Raw genomic sequence first — 8,812 nt, 5'->3', positions numbered from 1 at the left:
TCTCTATTCAGTCAGTAAACATATATGATGCACTAGGGCAGCTAGGTAGCACAGTGAATAGAGCACTGGCCCTGGAGTCAGGAGGGCCTGAGTTCAAATGCAGCCTCAGACACTTGGCACTCACTAGCCATGTGACCTTAGGTAAGTCACTTGACTCCAATTGCCCTGCCTTCCCTCCTCCAAAAAGCAAAAAAAAACAAAACAAACCCCAAATCAAAAAAAACATATATATGATGCCCTTACCATTGTGTTCAGTGCCCTGATACAAATACTACATAGAAAGACAATCCTTACCCTCAAGGAGATGGGGGAAGAGAACACACAAAAGGAAGCTGAAAAGGAGAGGAAGAAGGGTATGATGAAACAGTAAAGTGCAAACAGGTGGGAAATGAGGAAAGGGCTCTTTGGAGCTCACAGCTCTGCCCTCTGATCAGAGGAAAAAGAGTGTGCTGTAGGGCTGATGTGACCTCACCGGACGATGAGACTGCCCACCGGTTAAGTACCGGGGGCAAAACGGAAAAGCCAAAAGAGGTCCAAAAGGAGTGTAGCCTTGTGGGAAATGATTCTTCAGATGTCTTACAAGAGAGCCAGGGTGGCCTCTGGGCTGTTCATCTGTTTCCTCTCACTCTCCCTACACATGGGCCCCACTTCTTTTTTCCAGCCTCCTTCTCATCTCCTCAATGATATTTATGTTATGGTTTCATTCATTGATGGCAATGTACCACAGCCTATTTATGCCCCTCAGGGGTCTCCACTGCCCTTTGGGGAAGGCACCATTTTTATTCCTTGGAGACTATGGTGTTCCATAATTCATTGTACAGCATCACCAAGAAGAATACTGATGTTAAAAAGAAGAAATTTTATTTTAAGAAGTCTGGGGTCTTGGAAAACATTGTTCCACTTGCCAACTGCAATTCAGTCCACTTTCTTCCTTCAAATCAAATCTAATCCCAGTTTCTGGCCAAGATATATGAATTGGGGGCAGGTAGCTGGCGCAGTGAATAGAGCACTGGCCCTGGAGTCTGCAAGAATTGAGTTCAAATCCAGCCTCAGACACTTGACATTTACTAGCTGTGTGACCTAACCCCAATTGCCTTGCCTTCCCCCCCTCCAAAAAAAAAAAAAGATATATGAATTGCTGGACCAGCTCTCTGGGGGCTCTTCATTCAACTGCATGTACTTCCTTGGACAACAGGCATTCTTCAACCACTGGTTTTCCCTAAAAAAAGTAATGAGTAGCTAGGTCACACTAATTATGCACAGAAGCAGTTCATGTTAAGGAGATGCAATTGTGAGGGTACTGAGGGACCTTCAAGATATATAAAAAAGGAGAAGATTGCAAACAATGAGAAAAAAAATGGCAAGTTATTATTACCAAAACAGGCAATTGTGAGACTATCAACTATATCAAGACTGCAACTACTGGCCCATCTGTACGAAAATATTTTTTAACTAAATTTCAAATAAGCATTAACAAATAAATCTATTTCCTCCCAGGTTATCTCTTAAAGTTTTCTGTTGTCTGAGGGTGATTTCAGCCTATCAGCCACTCCCTACAGGAGATTTAAATTCAGAATACTAACTCTATTGCCTTGTAGATACATAAAGGCAACCCTCCCTGTCTCTAGGGGCTATCATAAATTGTTCCTGTGAACTACTGAATAGGTCTTGGCTTGAAGAAACAAAGAATCAAATAAACCAATATCTGAAAGAAATAAGGTAACAGAGACCAAAGATTTAAGCCCCATTGAGTTTTAAGAGTCACTCGTGTTTTAATATACTTGGGTGATTTTCTAGGTTATCTGAGATCTCAAAGTTCTCTTCCTCCTCCAAGTTGGCCTTCCACCTGGCATGCAAAAGTTAGTCAGTCCATTAGATTGTTCTGGTATGATGAAGTTGAGTCACAGAGATAGATAAATGTCAATAGTCTAAAGTGAGTCTGTAGCTATATAGTCCCTTACTAAAGTCCTCTCCAGGGCCCAGGGAGGTGACTTGTCCACAATTATGTTGCTAGTAAGAGGCAGCCTTGCAAAAGGGAAAATAAGAAATTATTAGTAAATGAGCTTACCTCCTAAAATTAGATCATTAATTATGCCAGATCATAACAGTACCCAAGAAAGTAAAGTTTACTAACATTCTCCTCCCCTTAGGTCTTTGGGATGTAGAGAGATAAGCCTGGGTTCTAGGAGGCCACACTAGCATCATTTGTGCTCTAGCATGGTGGTTCTCAAACTGTGGTCTCAGGAATCCTTTGCACTCTTAAAATTCACTGAGTCCCCCAAAAGAGCTTTTGTTTTATGTGGGTTGTATCTATTGATATTTACTATGTTAGGAACTAAAACAGAAAAATTTTAAAAATATTTCTTCATTTAAAATATTAATTAACTTTCAAAACAATAAAAAATTAGTGAGAAGAGTGACATTGTTTGACATTTTTGTAAATCTCTTTAATTTCTGGCTTACCAAAGGAAGAATCAATCAACTCCCTCTCCACTCCACAATCCACAGTCCATTCCCAGAGACTTCCTTAATCAAAACACTCCTCCCAGACTACTCTAAAGTCTCCCCCACTGGAATGTAAACTTCTTGAAGGCAGGAACAGTAGTATATAAATTTATGAAGTAGGCTTTCATAAAAGAATTAAAGTTGGGGTGGCTAGGTGGCACAGTGAATAGAGCACTGGCCCTGGAGTCAGGAGGACCTGAGTTCAAATGTAGCCTCAGACACTTAACACAAAAACTAGCTGTATGACCTTGGGCAAATCACTTAACCCCAATTGCCCTCCAAAAAGCAAAAAAAAAAAAATTTAGTTATTTGACTGAAATAGTCAATTCTGTGGGGAAAAAAATGGATCCCTTAACTTTTTATACACAGCCTAGGAGAAGTAGAATTTGTTGGGCAAAATTCAATTGTAACCTGAAACTTTTAGATTGTAAGCTATTAGAGAGTATAGACCCCTTTTTCAGTATTTTATACCTTAGCTGTCAGACTTCCATCTAACAATGATGATAGCATAGGCAGGAAGGTACCCTGTTGACTTGGCTATGGGAGCCGTTAAGGACAAGTAGATTTATGACAACACTGATCTCAGTATTATTCACCTTTTTCTTCCTTAGGGAGAGTTGGTTAATTTGGTGGTTCAGATCATACTAATCTATCTGATAACTCAGAAGTGAACACAGGGTAGTTGATGGGAGGTATTTTCAAGCCTCTGTAAGCTTTCCTTCAAACTTGACATTCTCTTTGGGCCACTTTTTAAAAACTGCTCTAGTAAATCACTTTCCCCTCCCCCTCAAATACTGAACCTGAATATGTGTAGCATGGTACAATGAGTACAGTCAGTAAACACTTACTGAAATATTATAGGGTTATGGGTTTTCCCATTAATTCCACCATATATTGCCAACGTAGCATCTTGGTGTAGGGGATGGGGTTAGACCTGTGTTTATGAGGACTGTGTTCAAATCCTGCCTCTGACACAAGCTGTGCCATTTTAGGCAATTAAACTCAAAGAGCTTAATTATGATCTCTATGCAGATGGCCTCAGATTTATACATCTAGCTCTATTCTCCCTCCTGAGCAAGCTCTAATCACTTACCCCCAAGTGCCTATTGGACATTTTGGACTGGATGTACTGTAGGCTTCTCAAACTCAACATGCCCAGATAGAACTCATTATCTGTTGTTGGTTAGTCATTTTTCAGTTGGGTGTGACTCTTCCTGACCCCATTTGGGGTTTTCTTGGCAAAGATACTGGAATGATTTGTTATTTCCTTCTCCAGCTCATTTTACGGATGAGGAAACTGAGGCAAAAACTGACAGTAAAGTGACTTGCCCAGGGACAGCTAGTAAGTGTCTGAGGCCAGATTTGAACTCAAGAAGAACAGTCTTCCTGACTCCAATCCCAGTGCTCTATCCATGGCACCATCTTTATTTCCTCACAAAATTCAGTCCTTTTCCAGACTTTTCTGTTTTTTTGAAGGTACCACCATCCTTCCCAGGACCCATTTATAAGTTCAGTGTCAACCCTCACCTCCTCACTCTTATCTCACACATACAACCAGTTGCCAAATCTCATCCTTCCTATCTTCACACCTCTAACATCCCTCTCCTTTCTGCTCACATAATCGCTTAAGTGAGCTTTTCCACTCCTCACCTGTCCTACTGCATCAGAGTTCTGATTACTGCCCCTGTATAAGTCTCTCCCTGCTTCAGAGCACCCTTGCACAGCTACTAAAGTGACCATGACACTCCCCTACTCAGTGAACTCCAGTGGTTCCCTTTCATCTTGAGGTCAAACATAAACGCCTCTATTTAAAAGTCCTTCATGGTCTGGCTCCAACCACCCTTTGCTGCCTTATTACACAATAAGACTCTTCATATACACTACAAATCCAACCTGGAAGCATAATGTTGGCCTTCTGGCTGTTCCTCAAGTACGGCACTGCATCTCCCACCTAGAGGCCTTTTTACTGGCTGTCTCCCATGTCCAGACTGTACTCCTTCCTCTTAGAATCCCTAACTTCTTTCAGGGTCGAGCTCAAAGGCCATCTTCCACATGACACCTTTTATATCCTCCAAGCTGCTGGTGTCTCTTTGCCCAAATTATATTCTATCATTTTGTATGTTGTATCTACCTATCTACATATAAGCCATCTCCTATGCCTTGCTCTGAATAACAGCCTGACACAGGGGTGGGGAGCCTTAGGCCTCCAGGCCTCAGTCAAAGGGCTGCACTTGAGGACCTAGAGGGCCATAGGTTCCCTACCCCTGGCCAGACATATATCATAGCCACTTAATAAATGCTTGTTGATTAAATGATTGATTTAAACTCTCTGAGCTTCAGTTCCCATCTGCAAATAATACCTGTAGTACTAACTGTACAGGATTACTGTTAGACTCAAATGAGATAATATAAATAAAGCACTTAAAATGTCAGTTATTATTAGCTAGACCCCATGTGGTATTTCAGCAAATTCCTTCTGTCACTTTAAAATATAAACATAATAAATAATATGATATAATAACTATTATAAATAAATACAATAAATTTTTACATGTATAAAATATTATTATAAATATAATACCATACTAATAATATAGTTTACACAGAATATAGGAGGCAGCTAGTTGGCTCAGTAAAGTGCTGGACTTGGAGTCAGTAAGACCTGAATTTAAATCCAATCTTAGATACTCACTAGCTGTGTGATCCTGGGCAAGTCACTTAATCTGTCTGCCTGATCCAATGGAGAAGGAAATGTCAAACAACTCTAGTCTCTTTGCCCAGAAAACCCCATATGGGGTCACAAAGACTTGGACACAACTGAACAAAAATATGGAATATAATTATATAATATATATAATTACATATTATATAATAAAGCATAAATCAAAGTAGTTATCAAATTCCACATTGAGTTTTTTTTTTTAATAAGCAATGGGGGTTAAGTAACTTGCTCAAAGTTACATGACCAGTTATTTCAGGGTGTGGTGCTAAGTATCTGAGTCTGGATTTGATCCCCAGGTCATCCAGACACTGGAGCCGGTGCTCCTACTCACTGTGCTACCTGGCCGCCCCTACACTGAGTTTTTAATTTGTGTATCTTTTGATACCCCACCAAAAGAAAAGCTATTATTTTATAATTATATTTGTGAGTGGGTGACATATGTAATTTTTTAGAAATGGAGGGTATAATAAATATCTTTTTGCATTTGATTTCTTACATTTTTATCAGGGGGATTCTGGGCTACAGAAAGAAAGAATGAATGGAAGACTATCTCACACCAAACTATCTGTGCCTGAGAGGCTTAACAGATAAAGGGCAAGAATCAGGATGAACTGGGTTTAAATCCTGCTTCTGATACTTGCTAACTACAGAACTGTGGGCAAATCACTTAGTCTCTAAAATTCCTCAGCTGCAAAACCGAGAAAATGCCTGATTCAGGCAGCAGAGAACCTGTATTACCCACTTTACAAGGGGATTACAAAATTCAACTGGGATTGTGTAAAGGGTTTTTTTTACAAACCATAAAACACTCTCTTCTCCCATTGCTATCTCCTAATTTGGATTTTGTCCTAAATGTAGTTCCTCTCCCCTCAGTTGCCAGCTACCCTTAATTCAGTGAACATTTATTAAGGGCCTAGCAGAAGCCAGGCAATGTGCTAAATACTGGGGATACAAATAAGAAAAAGAAAAACCGTCCCTGCCCTCAAGGAGTTTATAATCTAACAGGGAAGACAACAGACAAAAGGAAGCTGGAAAGTGGAGGGGAGGAGGAATCCTCAGGGGTACCCAGTATGGAGGCATCTGGTTCCATGGAGTTTAAACCAACCAGAGATGCAGATGGAAGGAGAGTGAACTGGAAAATATAGCTACCTGCCCTCTATAAAGGAAAGCTTTATAGGAGTCTAGTGTTTCGCTCTCCAGCCCTCCAATAAGAGGGGAGACCTCAAGTCCTAGAAGTAACCTTGTGTGTGACTGGTTATAACACTGTGGCTCATAAGCCCCTATTACTTCATTTCCATTAATAATCAGCCAGTAGATTTAATTAGTTCTTAGAAAAGATATTTATTTAAATTTCATAGCAAGAATAGGAGTTAAACTGAGGTGCCACCTCACACCTATCAGAGAGGCTAATATGATGAAAAAGGAAAATGTTGGATGTTGGAGAGGATGTGGGAAAACTGGGACACTAATACACTGTTGGTGGAATTGTGAACTGATCCAACCATTCTGGAGAGCAATTTGGAGCTATGCCCAAAAGACTATAAAACTGTATATAAACTGTATATGCCCTTTGATACAGCAATGCCACTGCCAGATCTATATCCCAAAGATATTAAAAAAAAAAAAGGCAAAAAAAAATGGGGTGGCTAGGTGGCACAGTGAGTAGAGCACTGGCCCTGGAGTCAGGAGGACCTGAGTTCAAATCCGGCCTCAGACACTTAACACAAAAACTAGCCATGTGACCTTGGGCAAGTCACTCAACCCCAACTGCCCTCCAAAAAGCAAAAAAAAAATTAAAATTAAAAAGGGAAAAGGACCTATTTGTATAAAGATATTTATAGCATCAATTCAGGAATGACTAAACAAACTATGATATATGATTGTAATGGAATATAATTGTGATATAAGAAATGATAGCAGGATAATTTCAGAAAAACCTGAAAAGACTTAAATGAACTGATGCAAAATGAAGTGAACAGAACCAGGAGAACATTATACACAGTAATAGCAATATTGTTTGATGAAGAATTGTGAATAACTTAGCTATTCTCAGCAATTCAATGATCCAAGACAATTCCAAAGGATTAATGATGAAGCATACTAACTTCCTCCAGAAAAAGAACTGATAATGTTTGAATACAGATTGAAGCATGCTATTTTTCACTGTTATTCTTTTTTTTATTCAAGTCTTCTTGTACAAAATTACTAATGCTTTGCATAATTATACATGTATAACCTATATCTGAGTGCTTACTGTCTCAGGGAGAGAGGGATAGAATGTGGAACTCAGAATGTTAAAAATGTTTAAAAATTGGGAAAAAAAAAACCCCAATATGATTGATTTTAAAAAGGAGTTACAAAACACTCCCTTCAAAAACCTTAGACATGTTCCCCCAACCTATAGAGGAAGACAGTAGGGGTAGAGAAAGTAGGAATAAATTTAAAGGAAAATGGAAATAAGGATACATGTAAGGAATGTGGCCAAGGCAACTCACAAATCTAGAACTGCAGGGACTCAATGTCCTTGCTATCCAAAGAGTTCTCAAAAAGTTGACTGTGGAACAGGGTGTTCATGTCAGTGATGGATGAATTTCTTAGTATTCAGTTGGGCTTACTCCTTAAAAGGCATGGCATTTCAGTAAGATATGTGGGGCTCACCTATACTCTTTGGAATCTCTCTGCACATGTTTAACCTCCTCCAGTTTTAAACTTGCCTGTATGTCACTCTGCTCTTTTGAAAAGGAGAGAGACCTTTAATTTGGGATTGACAGAACCTTCTAGAGATTTTCTTCCCCAGACTCCAAGGTTTATTACTTCCAAGACAGAAGAAGAGAGGTATAGCTTGTCTTTCTCAATGATTTAATTCTTGGTTTAGAGCTGGTTTCTTTCAGAGAGGAATCACATCCTAACTTATGGTGAACATGAAGTTATATTTCCCAGATTCCTATTGGGTCTATGCAAATAAGAAAGTTTGGGGTGGGAGGAAAGAAGTTATTGAGGTAGTCTGTACATTGGGGGATAAATTCATTGTCTCCATTGCCCTTTTCATATATAATTGAACTACTGGAGCCTCTGGTCCCATACAAATGTTGAATGCTTTATTTATACCTGAAAAGGTAAACACCATTGCATTTCATTGTCTCTATACATCTTTACAACATTCAACTTTCCTGAAGTCTTTACACACCCTTATATCCAGGGGCTTATGAGCTATATTATTAGAAGTAGTCACCCATAGGTTACCCCTAGAACATGAAGTAGCAGTTGTTTCTCTGGGAACCCAACCTACTAGTATGTGACTTGGGGGTGTGAACCCAGAGAGAATGCTACATACATGTCAGTAATTATTTTTTTTTTTTAAAGCAATCGGGGTTAAGTAACTTGCTCAAGGTTACATGGCCAGTTATTTCTGGGTGTGGTGCTGAGTATCTGAGCCCGGATTTGATCCAGGTCATCCTGACACTGGATGCGGTGCTCTTACTCACTGAGCCACCTAGCCACCCCTAAGTAATTGGGGTTAAGTAACTTGCTCAAGGTTACACGGCCAGGTGTTTCTGGGTGGGTGCTAAGTGTCTGAGCCCGGGA

At 39.7% G+C, this 8,812-nt stretch overlaps 1 long non-coding RNA gene across 2 annotated transcripts in view; it reads right to left on the bottom strand.

Annotated features, from left to right (window-relative positions):
• Nucleotides 1-838: 838 nt before the first annotated feature.
• LOC138155509 (uncharacterized) overlaps nucleotides 839-8,812 on the bottom strand; it is a 34,442-nt gene continuing 26,468 nt past the window's right edge. For both annotated transcript variants that reach the window (XR_011166848.1, XR_011166849.1), the window contains exon 2: nucleotides 839-1,219. This is a non-coding gene — a long non-coding RNA (uncharacterized lncRNA). The remainder of the gene's footprint in view (nucleotides 1,220-8,812) is intronic.

This window comes from Petaurus breviceps, unplaced genomic scaffold, assembly GCF_028583685.1.
Source record: "Petaurus breviceps papuanus isolate PSGF00001 unplaced genomic scaffold, PetGlider_PUasm1.0 91133, whole genome shotgun sequence".
Lineage (NCBI taxonomy): Eukaryota > Metazoa > Chordata > Mammalia > Diprotodontia > Petauridae > Petaurus > Petaurus breviceps.
This window is presented reverse-complemented; position numbering and strand designations above follow the sequence as displayed.